Below are 14,464 nucleotides of genomic sequence, written 5' to 3'. Positions count from 1 at the left end.
GTTGGGACATGGATGAAGCTGGAAACCATCATTCTCAGCAAACTATCACAAGGACAGAAAACCAAACACTGCATGTTCTCACTCATAGGTGGGAATTGAACAATGCGAACACATGGATACAGGGTGGGGAACATCACACACCGGGGCCTGTTGTGGGGTGGGGGGATGGAGGAGGGATAGCATTAGCAGATATACCTAATGTAAATGACAAGTTAATGGGTGCAGCACACCAACATGGCACATGTACACATATGTAACTAACATGCACATTGTGCACATGTACCCTAAAACTTAAAGTATAATAAAAAAATAAAAGAATATTATTACTTTTCTAAGTCCTTTCCTAAGCAACTTCTTCTTTTCCTCTGTTCTCCATTGTTTTCACCTATTTAAAAAAAATTTTTTTTTTTTTTTGAGACGGAGTCTCGCTCTGTTGCCCAGGCTGGAGTGCAGTGGCGCAGTCTCGGCTCACTGCAAGCTCCACCTGCTGGGTTCACGCCATTCTCCTGCCTCAGCCTCTCCGAGTAGCTGGGACTACAGGCGCCCGCCACCACGCCCGGCTAATTTTTTTTTTTGTATTTTTAGTAGCGACGGGGTTTCACCATGGTCTCGATCTCCTGACCTCATGATCCGCCCGCCTCGGCCTCCCAAAGTGCTGGGATTACAAGCGTGAGCCACAGCACCTGGCCCTATTTAAAAAAAATTTTAAGCTGTTAGCCAATCAGGTTTAGTTTAGATTGTGAGGTCTGGCTCCAGCCAACGGAAACCAGTAACAGGGACAAACTACATAAGGGATAAAAATTGCTTCCCTCCTCCGTTCAAGTGTGCTCTCACCATTGTTCCATCCGTGAGGAGCACCTTTCCTGCAGAAAGTAAAATTGTCTTGCTAAGAAAACTTTTTATCTAAATGCTGATTTTTCCTCGCAATACCGAAGAACAAGCATTCTGTTTCTAAATAAACATTTTACTTATAACAGGGAATAATTCATCTCAGCTTCTTGGACCTCTTTTCCTGTATGCCAAGTCATTTCACATCTTTCCAGGAGACCAGAGGTCTGAGCTAAAATAGAGAAAAATGTGTGCATTGCTCTTTTTTGTAGTATAACAAGCTTGCCTTCTCACTTATCCACACAAAGTTTCTCACATCTGTGATCTTGTTTGCTTCTCACTCTAACCCCATGAGGTGTAAGAGACTTGGCAGGTGTTATCATTACCTTAATTTAAATTTTACAGATGAGGAAACAGCTCAGAGAGATTAAGTGATTTGCCCAAGTCACAGGAAGTAGGTGGTGATGCTGCCAAACCATTTCAGGAATTCCGATTCCAGATTCTGTGTTGCTTTCTGTGACAGCAGGCTGTCCATCAGAATGTAAGGGTTAAGAAGTGGGAGCATTTATGAAACAGATTCATTTCTAAAGTGTTTGTATGTTGATAAGATATGTTTAAAATAGAGATCTAGAGAAAAACTTTAGGACAAATATGTTCACTGCTAGTGTTGTTTATAATAGTGTTAAGGACTTGGTTTAGGTGTGGGTATGTATCTATGTACAATGTGTACACACATGGAATTACATAGGGAAATGACAAATGTGAGTTTTCAAAAGCAGAATATATACATAGAAACATACACAAACCAAGTCCAATAATGATATATTCAAATAATATCTTTCAGGAAATTTCTTAAAATTTTATCTGTGGTTATATCTCTTGGTTTGGGATATCTGGATAACTTTCATTTTATTCTTTATTTCTATCTATATTTTCCATATCTTCTTATTCATTTATTTATTTAGAGAGAGGGTTTCACTCTTTTGCTCAGGCTGGAGTGCAGTAGCTCACTTCAACCTCAAACTCCTGGGCTCAAGTGATCCTCCTGCTTCAGCCTTCCAAGCAGCTGGGACTATGGGATTGTGCCACCACACCCAGCTACTTTTTAATTTTTTGTAGAGACAAGGTCTTGCTATGTTGCCCAGGCTGGTCTCAAACTCCTGAGTTCAAGTGATCCTCCTGTCTTGGCCTCCTAAAGTGCTAGGATTATGGGTGTGAGCCACTTACATCTGTTAAGAGATGAGTATTAGGCTGAGCATGGTGGCACACATCTCTAGTCCTAGCTATTTGTGAGGCTGAGAGGAAGGATCACTTGAGCCTACGAATTATAGTCCAGCCTGGGCAACATAGTGAGACCCCCATCTCAGAGAGAAAGAAAGAGAGAGAGAGAGAAAGAGAAAGGCCAGGCACGGTGGCTTACGCCTATATTCTCAGTACTTCGGGAGGCTGAGGCAGGAGAATCACTTGAACCCAGGAGGTGGAGGTTGCAGTGAGCCGAGATGGCTCACTGCACTCCAGCCTAGGTGACAGAGAGAGACTCTGTCTCAAAAAGAAGAAAAAGAGGAAGAGAGAGAGGAGATAGAGTGAAAGAAAGAGAAAGGAAGAGAGAGAGCGAGAAAGAGAGAAAGAATCAGTATTATTTTAGTCTGATTTTTATCCTCCTAGAGAAGCGGGCCTTGGGTGAGCAGGTGGTGGGGCCTGAGAAGCCAGGTTGGATGGGCTGCTCATCTGGCCCTAGAGCACAACTTGAAAGTTAGGACACTGGGGAAATGTCACAGCAGAAAGCCAGATAAACTGTCTAATGCATCATCAGCTGCAATAGTCTAGCAAGAGGGACAATTCAGGTGCACACTCAAAGAACCAGATGAACTGCAAAGGTTGGGGTAAGAGGGTGTCACACTCCTGGGGCAGACAGGAGGGAAACTGAAGGGCTTTATTTATTTATTTATTTATTTATTTATTTATTTATTTATTTATTTAGAGACAGAGTCTCGGTCTGTCACCCAGGCTGGAGTGCAGTGGCGTGATCTCGGCTCACTGCAAGCTCCACTTCCCGGGTTCAAGTGATTCTCCTGCCTCAGCCTCCCGAGTAGCTGGGATCACAGGTGCCTGCCACCACACCCGGCTAATTTTGTATTTTTGGTAGAGACAGGGTTTTGACATATTGGCCAGGCTGATCTCAAACTCCTGACCCCAGGTGATCCGCCCACCTCGGCCTCCCAAAGTGTTGGGATTACAGGCGTGAGCCACCGCGCCTGGCCCTGCAGGGCTTTTTAAAGAGTGCTTGAGCCTCCTGTATAGACAAAGTCATAATGTGCCAACCTAATGAGGACAACATTTACAATGATAGAAACATTGGCCAACATGATCACGGTGGAGTAGTACTGCCCCGAGTCTCCTTCTGTGTGCACATCCAATCGTGATTCTCTCGGCGTGGCAGACTGCTCTGCCTGCTGCCTTTAAAGGGCAATGGACGATGGCTTGGCAAACTCTTCTCTAACTTCTGGGACCAGCAATAGTTGATAATAGCAGGACCTACAGCCTCAAAGAGCCACATCCTGGAGGGATACAGGAAGCATGAGTTTAAGGCCACCAAGTGAAGGGAGACAAGTGAAGGTGAGGCCAGGCGTGGTGGCTCACACCTGTAATCCCAGCGTTCTGGGAGGCCGAGGTGGGTGGATCACCTGAGGTCAGGGGTTCGAGACCAGCCTGGCGAACATGGTGAAACCCCGTCTCTACTAAAAATAAAAAAATTAGCCGGGCGTGGTGGCAGTTGCCTATAATCCCAGCCACTGTGGAGGCTAAGGCAGGAGAATTTCTTGAACCTAGGAGGCGGAGGTTGCAGTGAGCCAAGATCACGCCACTGCACTCCAGCCTGGGTGACAGAGGGAGACTCCCTCTTAAAAAAAAAAAAAAAAAAAAAGAAGAAGAAGTGAAGGTGGCAGCAGTGGCTGCTGGGAAAAGGCCATAAACCACCAGGACCTAGGAAGACAAATGATCTGGGAAGTGGAGCATTTTCCAGCGGGGAGCTTGGGGCAGGCTGCTGCAGTGCCATTCTGCCCATTGGTGGCCCAGGACTGATGACGCCAGGGCTCACAGGGCCTCGTCATAACCCCCCTGACCTTCCCAGGCCCCTTCCTTATGCTAGCGGCATCTCATCCTTGTGTGGCTATGTTGCTTTGCACTCCATTGCCCTTCACTGGGGCCTCTGTAGGTGCAAAATCAGAATGTTCCAGACCCTTGGGACACATATACCTTTTCTCTACATTTTGAGAGCTGCTTTCTTGAGAGTTAGGACAGGCTGGGCACATGGCTCCCGGCTGTCATCCCAGCACTTTGGGAGGCTGTGGTGGGAGGATCTCCTGAGCCCAGGATTTCAAGACCAGCCTGGGCAACAGAGAGAGACCCAGTCTCTACAAAACAAACAAACAAACAAACAAACAAACAAAAACCAAGAACATTACCGAGGTGTGGTAGTGTGCACCTGTAGTCCCAGCTACTCAGGAAGTTGAGGTGGGAGGATGGATTGAGCCTGGGAGATTGAGGCTGCAGAGAGCCCTTATAGCGCCACTGCACTCCAGCCTGGATGACAGAGAGAGACCCTGTCTTAAAAAAAAGAGTCAGGATAACTGTCTAAGTCAGTTGTCCAGCTTTTGTATCTTTGGCCATTCTGCAATGGCCCCCCCTCGAAATGATGCCATTTCGTCCCTGCCACTTGGCACTCTCCTGTTGGTCAAAATGAAGACCCGAGGCACAGTAATACCCCTTTTTTTTCTCTTCTAGATTATATGAGAGAAAATTGTCATCAAGTCAATAACTTATTGAACTTTTGGATCTTAAATTCTCAATTTTAATTCCTTCAGTGAATGAACTTGTCATCTCAATGCTGCCGTGACTTCTTTTTCTTAGGCCCCTGGCTCAGGGCTGAGAATCTCCAGATGCTGTTATGTATTGTGCAATTTGGGTTGCTATGGTGCTGGAAATGGCCTGTAAATGCTGAAATCCTGCAACTGCAAGGGTGCCTCTTAGAGGATGATGTGTTATATGTGGATTTGGGTTATGTGTAGATTTAGCCTCCGTGACATCGGAGATGTGATTTGGTTCTTTTCATCCTCTTCAGATCCTAATCTGATCACCTTCTTGACCGTGTCCATGGACTGAGTTACAATACATTGTTCAAATAGCCAAATAACCCATTTAATAAAAGGGTGCTGAGCTCAAAGCTGCCGGATGCAGTTTTTTCTAACCTTGATGGTTCATTACATTTACAATCTCTGCGGCTGCTTGTTGCTTTCAGCCAAGAAGTCCGTGTGGATTGGGGGCTGGTGACTATAAATCTCCAAAGATGCTGCCCCCCCTCCACCCCGCTTAGCTCATCATCTTCCATTCCTCTGCTCCCTCCGGCAGCAGCCTCCTGAGCCCATTATCACCATGCTCAGGGCACTACTCCCCAGGCTGGAGGAGAGAGCTGACCCCTGGTCAGGGGAGATTTATGCAGCCTCAGGAAAGGAGCTCCATCGTTCCTCATGTCCCACTCCTTCACCCTAAGCCAGCTGGACAACCATTTGTCAGATACATTGGGTGTAGACACATTTGTTATAGATACACTGGGGGTACTCCAATGCCCTCATGCCCCCTTTTCTAGGCATGCTCCTAAAGCCCTGGCAAAGGGAGAGGGAGCTAGGTAGGCATGTGTGTATTAGGTGATCTCAGCTCCTGGCCAAAGATGATTGAATAAGGAGACATCTCACCTATGCTGATTCCATCAAACTCTCCAGAATTCCAGCCAGTGTCTCCGTGCCTGAGTCAGGTGGCTTCAGTGCTGTGTTGGGTGTTAGCAGCTGTCGTGGAACTGCACGTAGGTCCATTCTTGGATGGTGCCTTTAGGCTTGGATGTTACCTGGAGTCCTCCTAGCATCTGCTTTGGGCAGCTCCTTGTGTATACTCACTGGGACTCACCCTGTCACTCTCTCCACTTTGGTCCCCCTAGTAGAGAACCACCTAAACCCCTGTCCACGATACTCACCTTAGCTGTAGCCAGCTCCTCATTGGCCTACTCCTGGCCTTACTCTTTTTTTTATTTTTATTTTTTAGATGGAGTCTTGCTCTGTTGCTAGGCTGGAGTGCAGTGGCGTGATCTTGGCTCACTGCAACCTCCACCTCATGGGTTCAAGCTATTCCCCTGGCTCAGCCTCCCAAGTAGCTGGGACTACAAGGTGCGCGCCACCATGCCCAGCTAATTTCTTTTGTATTTTAGTAGAGATGGGGTTTCACCCTGTTGGCCAGGATGATCTCGATCTCCTGACCTTGTGATCCACCTGCCTCGGCCTCCCAAAGTTCTGGGATTACAGGCGTGAGCCACCGCACCCAGCCTGGCCTTACTCTTTCCTAAGGCCCAGGGCCAGTAACTAGGGCCTTGGAATGTCTTGTATGAAGACTCAGAGGGAGGGAGGGACTAGCAGAAGAAACGCATCCCACTGAGGAGTGAATTCTACCCACAGTGCCAGCTCAGTGGACCCTTCTCCAAGGTTCTCCTCAATCACCACCAAAGGGGCACCTCACCTGGAGCTGCCATCAGAACTTTTGTGATTTAAATGGAGCTGCCCATTGAAAGTAGAGGTCCAGGCTGGGCGTGGTGGCTCACACTTGTAATCCCAGCACTTTGGGAGGCTGAGGCCTGTGGATTGTTTTGAGCCCAGGAGTTTGAGACCAGCCTGGGCCAACATGGCAAAACCCCATCTCTACAAAAAATACAAAACTTAGCTGGTTGTGGTCATGAGTAGCTGTGGTCCCAACTACCTGGGGGTTGAGTGGGGTCCTGAGGTGTGAGGATTGCTTGGGCCCAGGAGGTTGAGGCTGCAGTGAGCTGTGATCATGCCACTGCACTCTAGCCTAGGTGACAGAGTGAGACCCTGTCTCTAAATAAATAAATAAGTAAAAGAGAGTGGAGGCCCAGAGAACAGGCCTGCCCCACCATTGCAGGGCCCAGGGCCCAGGAGTGGAAACGGAGGCTCAGGTGCATGTGTCAAAATGTTTCAAATCATTAAGCAAGCCCCCTGCTACATAAAATACGTTCTACCCTCTTACTGTTTTTATTTTCAGAAAGTTAGCTAAATATCAAAGACAACTTTGATACTTTGATTTTAATTAATATTGTATATGTCTAGATGCTTTGTTAATGGGTTGGTGATGTTGCCAGAGCAGTAAAGATGAATACAATTCAAAAATTATTCTAGCCGCGTATGGTGTATGGTGGCTCACGCCTGTAATCCCAGCACTTTGGGAGGCCGAGGCGGGTAGATCACCTGAGGTCAGGAGTTCGAAACCAGCCTGGCCAACATGGTGAAACCCCATCTCTACTAAAAATACAAAAAATTAGCTGGGCGTGGTGGCAGGTGCCTGTAATGTCAGCTACTCCAGAGGCTGAGGCAGGAGAATCGCTTGAACCCAGGAGGTGGAGGTTGCAGTGAGCCAAGACTGCGCCATTGCACTGCAGCCTCCTGGGTGACAGAGCGAGACTGTCTAAAATATATATATATGTATATATATGTGTATATATATGTATATATGTGTGTATATATACGTATATATGTGTATATATGTATATATGTGTATATATATGTGTATATATGTGTATATATGTATATATGTACATATATGTATATATGTATATATGTACATATATGTATATATATGTATATATTCTAATTTAAATTAAAACATTTATTTTTCTTTCCTGTATTTCAGCAAAGTCACTATGTTGTTGTAGGCAAAATTTTCATATAATTTGTGTTGAATTAATAGTAATGCTAAGTTAGGCAACTTTTCTTGAGTCACTGTAGTTCTTAGTATTATTAATTTCAATTTGGAAAAACAAAATTTTGCTCTATTGAAGCAATAGCAACTGGAATTGTCAGTAAAATATCACTGTTATTATTATTTTGAGACAGAATCTTGCTCTATCACCCAGGCTGGAGTGCAGTGGTGTAACCATGGCTCACTGCAGCCTTCGCCTCTTGGTCCCACCTCAGCTTCTCGAATACCTGAGACCACAGGCATGTGCCATGCCTGGTTAATTTTTTTTTTTTTTTTGAGACGGAGTCTCGCTCTGTCGCCCAGGCTGGAGTGCAGTGGTGTGATCTCGGCTCACTGCAACCTCTGCCTCCGAGGTTCATGCCATTCTCCTGCCTCAGCCTCCCGAGTAGCTGGGACTACAGGCACCCACCACCATGCCTGGCTAATTTTTTGTATTTTTAGTAGAGACGGGGTTTCACCGTGTTAGCCAGGATGGTCTCAATCTCCTGACCTCGTGTTCCGCCCTCCTTGGCCGCCAAAGTGCTGGGATTACAGGCGTGAGCCACTGCGCCTGGCCAATGTTTTTTTTTTTTTTTTTGGTAGAGATAGGATCTTGCTATGTTGCCCAGGCTGGTCTTGAATTCCTGAGCTCAAGCAATTCTCCCACCTTGGCTTCCCAAAGTGCTGGGATTACAGGGATGAGTCACTGCACTTGGCCCTTTTTCTCCTATGCATCTGCCTTTTGTGAGTTGATTTTTTTATTTTTATTTTTTTTAGCAAACCTTTAGAGGACCAAGGAGAAAGCTCTCCCTTGGCCCCTACACATGTGACAAATTATCTTCATGGCAGAAAATATGTAACAAGTTTAATTTTTATCATGTAAATTGCTATCAGTTATAGTGGCAATCTTTCTTATCTGTTAAAGCAATAGCTAGAGGCATACAGTAACATAAATAGCTGGTATTATGCTTCACACATATTATATCTGGGCCCTACATAGACACGTTTAAGAATAATATGCGCAGTGGCTTACGCCTGTAATCCCAGCACTTTGGGAAGCCCAGGCGGGTGGATCACCGGAGAGCAGAAATTCAAGACCAGCCTGGCCAACATGGTGAAACCACGTCTCTACTAAAAATACCAAAATTAACCAGGCATAGTGGTGTGTACCTCTAGTCCCTGCTACTCGGGTGGCTGAGGCAGGAGAATTGCTTGAACCCGGAGGTTGCAGTGAGCCGAGATTGTGCCACTGCACTCCAGCCTGGGCAACAGAGCAAGACTCTGTCTAAAAAAAAAAAAAGAAGAAGAAGAATATGAACTGTGTAATATTATACAATGTTCCTTGGTGACCATATGCAACTGTTGTGAAATGTACGCTAATCTGTGAATGCCTCCCAAGCCCAAATTCAAACATGAGGAGAAGAAATGCAGGGACCCAGGACTACTGGGAAATAATATTTCCATGAGTAAGAATCAGTTGTATTTATGCTATCTGACGATTTGACAAATTGAACAACCTGCCTTTCTCTGGCCTAAGGTCTTCCCTTGGCTAAATCCTCTCTGCTCTCTGAAGCAGTGCCTGACTCCAATGTTGGAAGTACCACAACCCACAAGTCTCCAGGATGACCAGACAAGGTCACCTTCCGTTCAAGGTCAGGGGCCAGGCCTTGTGGAGAAGCATCTCTCCAGGCCTGACACATCCTAGTCCTGGCTGGTGGTGTTTACGGTGGTGACTTGTGCTGGACCAATGTTGAGCACAGGATCCCACGGGGCCAAAACACCCTTGTGCTCCTCAATACATGTGTTTCATGTGTATGTTTGTCATGTATAAGGCTCACGGAAAGGGCCTCTCATGCCTGGGTGTAAAGGGAAAGACTTTTCTGTAATCGCAAAAACGCAGCCCTGTTTCCTGCAGGGAGTAGAGTGGCAGATACTAAGGAACATCTGCTAGGTTCCAGGCCCTGTGCTAAGCCCACCTTTCCTTGCTTCCTCCCTTTTCTTCCCTCTCCCTCTCCCTGCCCATCCACCCCAACCCGCTTTTTTTTTGAGACAGAGTCTTGCTCTGTCACCCAGGTTGGAGTGCAGTGGCGCACTGCAACCTCCGCCTCCCAGCTTCAAGCGATTCTCCTGCCTCAGCCTCCCGAGTAGCTGGAATTACAGCAGTGCATCACTACGTCTGATTAATTTTTGTATTTTTAGTAGAGATGGGGTTTCACCATGTTGACCAGGCTGCTCTCGAACTCCTGACCTCAAGCGATCCACTTGCCTCAGCCTCCCAAAGTGCTGGGATTGCAGGTGCAAGCCACCGCACCCGACCTTTTTTTTTTTTTTTTTTGAGATGGAGTGTCGCTGTAATGCTCAGGCTGGAGGGCAGTGGCACGATCTCGGCTCACTGCAACCTCCACCTCCTGGGTTTAAGCAATTCTCAAGTCTCAGTCCCCCAAGTAGCTGGCACTACAGGCGTGCCACACCACCATGCCTGGCCAATTTTTGTTGTTGTTGTTGTATTTTTAGTAGATATGGGGTTTTGCCACGTTGGCCAGGCTGGTCTCAAACTCCTGACTTCAGGTGATCTGCCCACCTCGGCCTCCCAAAGTGCTGGGAGTACAGGTGTGAGCCACTGCCCTGGCCCATCTCTCCGTTTCTGCTTCCCTCCCTCCCTTCCTTCCTTGAAAAGGAACCACACTGACCAGGCGCAGTGGCTCACACCTGTAATCCCAACACTTTGGGAGGCTGAGGCGTGTGGATCGCCTGAGGTCAGGAGTTCGAGACCAGCCTGACCAACGTGTTGAAACCCTGTCTCCACTAAAAATACAAAAAAATTAGCCGGGCATGGTGGTGTGTGCCTGTAGTCCCAGCTACTCAGCTGAGGCAGGAGAATTGCTTGAACCCAGGCGGCGGAGGTTGCAGTGAGCTGTGATAGCGCTACTGCATTCTAGCCTGGGTGGCAGAGTGACACTCCATCAAAAAAAAAAGAAAGGAAAGGAAAAGGAAAGAAAAGAAAAGAAAAGAAAAGAAAAGAAAAGAAAGAAAAGAAAAGGAACCACATGCAAATAGTACCATGTTGCGTTCCCTGCACCCTAATGCACCCAGGGCAGGACTACGGGAGTGCCCTGGCTGAGAGGAGGGAATGGCTTCAGGAGAACCCAGAGCTCCTGGGATTTTGTAGGGAGGAGAGACTTGGGGACACAGGACTCTGGAGCTTGTCCCAGGATGAAGCTCAGCTCCGAGGATGGTTTATTCCCTTTGCCATGGCTGCCAAGGCTCTGTGACTCTTAGACTGCTGGGGTAATTGTGGCAAAAATGTATCCTTTAAAGACAAATTCAGGGCACTTAACAAATTGAATGTAAGAACTCTGTACGATGCTCACCGTTTCTCTTATGACCAGAAGACTGGTATCATCGTTACCTAATATGCGTCTTTAAAAAAAAAATGATTTTTTTCCTTGCCAGAATCGAACGGCGATGCCACCTCTGAAGCCCGTGGGACCCGCAGTCAGGCCCAGCTTAGTCTGTCTGTGGTCAGACTCCTTATCTGTCAGTGGTGCTGACTGCCGGGAGCGGTGGGAGTTCTGTGAGCTGGCCTCTGTGAGGGCAGCCAGCTCGGCATGCATCGGCAGCTCAGGGGACGTCAGCTCCCTTCCTCCTTCTTTTGTGAGTAAGGAGAAAGAAACAAACCTATATGTGCCTGTGTGAGTGTGAGTGTGTGTGTGTGTGTAAGCACAGGTACATGCCACACTTGGCAGGGTGTACGCATTTGCCAGGACTGCTGTAACAAACCCCCAGACACGAAGGGCTGAAATCAATAGAAAGAAACTGAACTCTCACATTTCTGGGGGTTGTTTGTTTGTTTTGTTTTTTTTGAGGCAAGCTCTTGCTCTGTCACCCAGACTGGAGTGCAGTGGTGCAATCATAGCTCCCTGCAGCCTCGACCTCCCAGGCTCGAGTGATCCTCCTATCTCAGCCTCCCGAACAGCTAAGACTACAGGTGTGTACCATCATGCCCAACTAATTTCTTTTTTCTTAGTAGAGACCAGATATCACTATGTTGCCCAGGCTGGTCTCAAACTCCTGAGCCCAAACCGCCTCGGCCTCCCAAGGTGCTGGGATTACAGGTATGAGCCACCATACCCGGCCACTCTCACATTTCTGGTGGCTAAAAATCAGAAGGCAAGGTGTTGGTAGGGCTGTGCCTCCTCCAAAGGCTCTAGGAAGGGATCCCTCTTTGCCTCTTCCAAGCTTTTGGTGTTTGTTCGCCACTAATCCTTGGTGTTCGCCAGTAATCCTTGGTGTTCCTTGGCTTGTAGATACATCACTCCAAACTCTGCCTCCATTGTCACCTGGCCTTCTTCCCTGTGTCTTCTTTGTGTCCTTTACTCTCCTTATAAGGAATCTGGTCATGTTGGATTTAGGGCTCACCCTGAAACAGTATGAGCTCATCTTATGATTGCATCTATAAAGACTCTATCTCCAAATAAGGTCACATTCTGAAGTTCCAGGTGACAATATCAACCCAGTCAGTGTGCAGGTTTAAGACAGAAAGCTAAGACTCTATTGTGAGATGCATCCCAAATTCAAATACATTAAACGTGAAAAAATGTACATTTTAAACCCCATGACATATGCCTCTTACACAAACACACGCACACATATGATTCAACAATGTAAGTGAAAAAATGTGTTCTCAAAAGTGGCCACAATAATCCTTTGGTGGGATCCCCAGTTGAGGTGCCTCAACTTTGATGGACCAAAGGTACTCACATTCTCCAGAACTGTTGACATTTCTGGAAAAGGCTTTAGTCAGGAGGAAGCGGATCCTGTGAAATTGCTAGAATCTGGCTTAGTTCAATAAATTGGGAGATAATGGTGGTGAAAATGCTTTGCAAGCAGTCAAATGTGATACAAATAAAGCTCAATGTTCATGTGGGTGCACCCACTTTATGCCTTTAGGGAAGGTCATCCATTCCACACACATACACATAAACACACATACATACAGATCATTTGAGGTCGGGAGTTCAAGACCAGCCTGACCAACAGGCTCTACTAAAATTACAAAAAAAAAAAAAAATTAGCTGGGCGTAGTGGCATGCGCTTTTAACCCCAGCTACTCAGAAGGCTGAGGCAGGAGAATTGCTTGAACCCAGCAGGCACAGATTACAGTGAGCTGAGATCATACCACTGCACTCCAGCCTGGGCGACAGAGCGAGACTGTTCTCTCTCAAAAAAAAAAAAAAAAAAAAAGGCCGGGCGCGGTGGCTCATGCCTGTAATCCCAGCACTTTGGGAGGTTGAGGTGGGCAGATCACGAGGTCAGGAGATCGAGACTACCCTGGCTAACACGGTGAAACCCCGTCTCTACTAAAAAAAATACAAAAAAATTAGCCGGGCATGGTGGTGAGCACCTGTAGTCCCATCTACTCGGGAGGCTGAGGCAGGAAAATGGCTTAAACCCGGGAGGCGGAGTTTGCAGTGAGCTGAGATTGCGCCACTGCACTCCAGCCTGGGCGACAGAGTGAGACTCTGTCTCAAAAAAAAAAAATCCTTTATCACTGGGGTAAAAGGGCAATTCCTCCAGGTTCATAAACACAAACTTCGTTGTTCATCAGGGGATCCATCAGCTCCCTCTGGGTTTATCTGCCTTAGGGCCCTACACAAGTTCTCACACGGAGGGTTTTTGTTTTTGTTTTGAGACAGGGTCTCATTCTGTCACCACAGTTGGTGTGCAGTCGTGCGATCACTGCCCACTGCAGCCTCCACCTCGTAGGCTCCTGTGATCCTCCCACATCAGCCTCCTGAGGAGCTGGAACTACAGACATGCACTACCACACCAGGTTAATTTTGTATTTTTTGTAGGAGTTTTGACGTGTTGCCCAGGCTGGTCTCGAATTTCTGGGTTCAGTTGATCCATCTGCCTTGGCCTCCCAAAGTGCTGGAATCACAGGCATGAGCCACCATGTCAGGCCCCACATGGATTATTCATCTATGGAAGGAGAAGCTCTGTGATTTGGTCACAACGTCATATACTATAGAATTGTGCATATTTTGCACTGAGTCAGTCATTTCAAAAGGAGTTAATAGAACTTTATGCCTGGAAGGGAATTTATTCATGATCTCATCTACCCCTCCCACCTTAAAAAAAAAACAAACAAAACAAAAGAGGCCTAGAGAGAAGTGGCTGGCCGGCCCACGTGCAGAGAAGGAGTTGAAAGCAGTTTGGGCTGAGGAGGCCCTGAAGGAGATTCTCTGAGGCTCGGCCCTGTGGTCCCCTTTCTCCATCACGCTGCTAAGGTTGGGGCACACACGTTCTCTTTTAGTCTTCACAACAACCCTACGAGGTGAGTGTATTATTATCCCCATTTTACAGATGAGTAAACAGAGGCCACCTGAGGCAATGTCTGGCTCAATACCATAGCTGGTGTTATACAGGTGACTCTGGAGCCACTACCCTGTCCTGCTGCCGAGGCAGAAACAGTGGAGAGGCAGGGGCACCCCATTAGGAGCCCCTCCACTCCCCATCCCCAGCATAAAATTTCAAAATAAACCAACTGTCTTTATAATACATAAAAGTAATCAATAAAGAGAATGTTCTGGAGCTTATGAAAGTGGGACAGGAATTGCAGGGTATGGAGAGGAAAGTTGTCATGTTGCTTCAGGGACAGAGGCATAATTAGGGGGGTCCAGAGGACAATGCCTCCTGCTCTGTGGATGTGGAGGCCACAGCCCTGTCTTTTCTGCTTTCAGAGTAGCTGACATTCATCATCTAGCAATGTTCCATTCCAGTAACTATATTTCAATGTACCATTGCTCCAGATGAAGATTCACTCTGATAGTAGCACCAG

This window comes from Hylobates moloch, unplaced genomic scaffold, assembly GCF_009828535.3.
Source record: "Hylobates moloch isolate HMO894 unplaced genomic scaffold, HMol_V3 SCAFFOLD_3, whole genome shotgun sequence".
Taxonomy (NCBI): domain Eukaryota; kingdom Metazoa; phylum Chordata; class Mammalia; order Primates; family Hylobatidae; genus Hylobates; species Hylobates moloch.
This window is presented reverse-complemented; position numbering follows the sequence as displayed.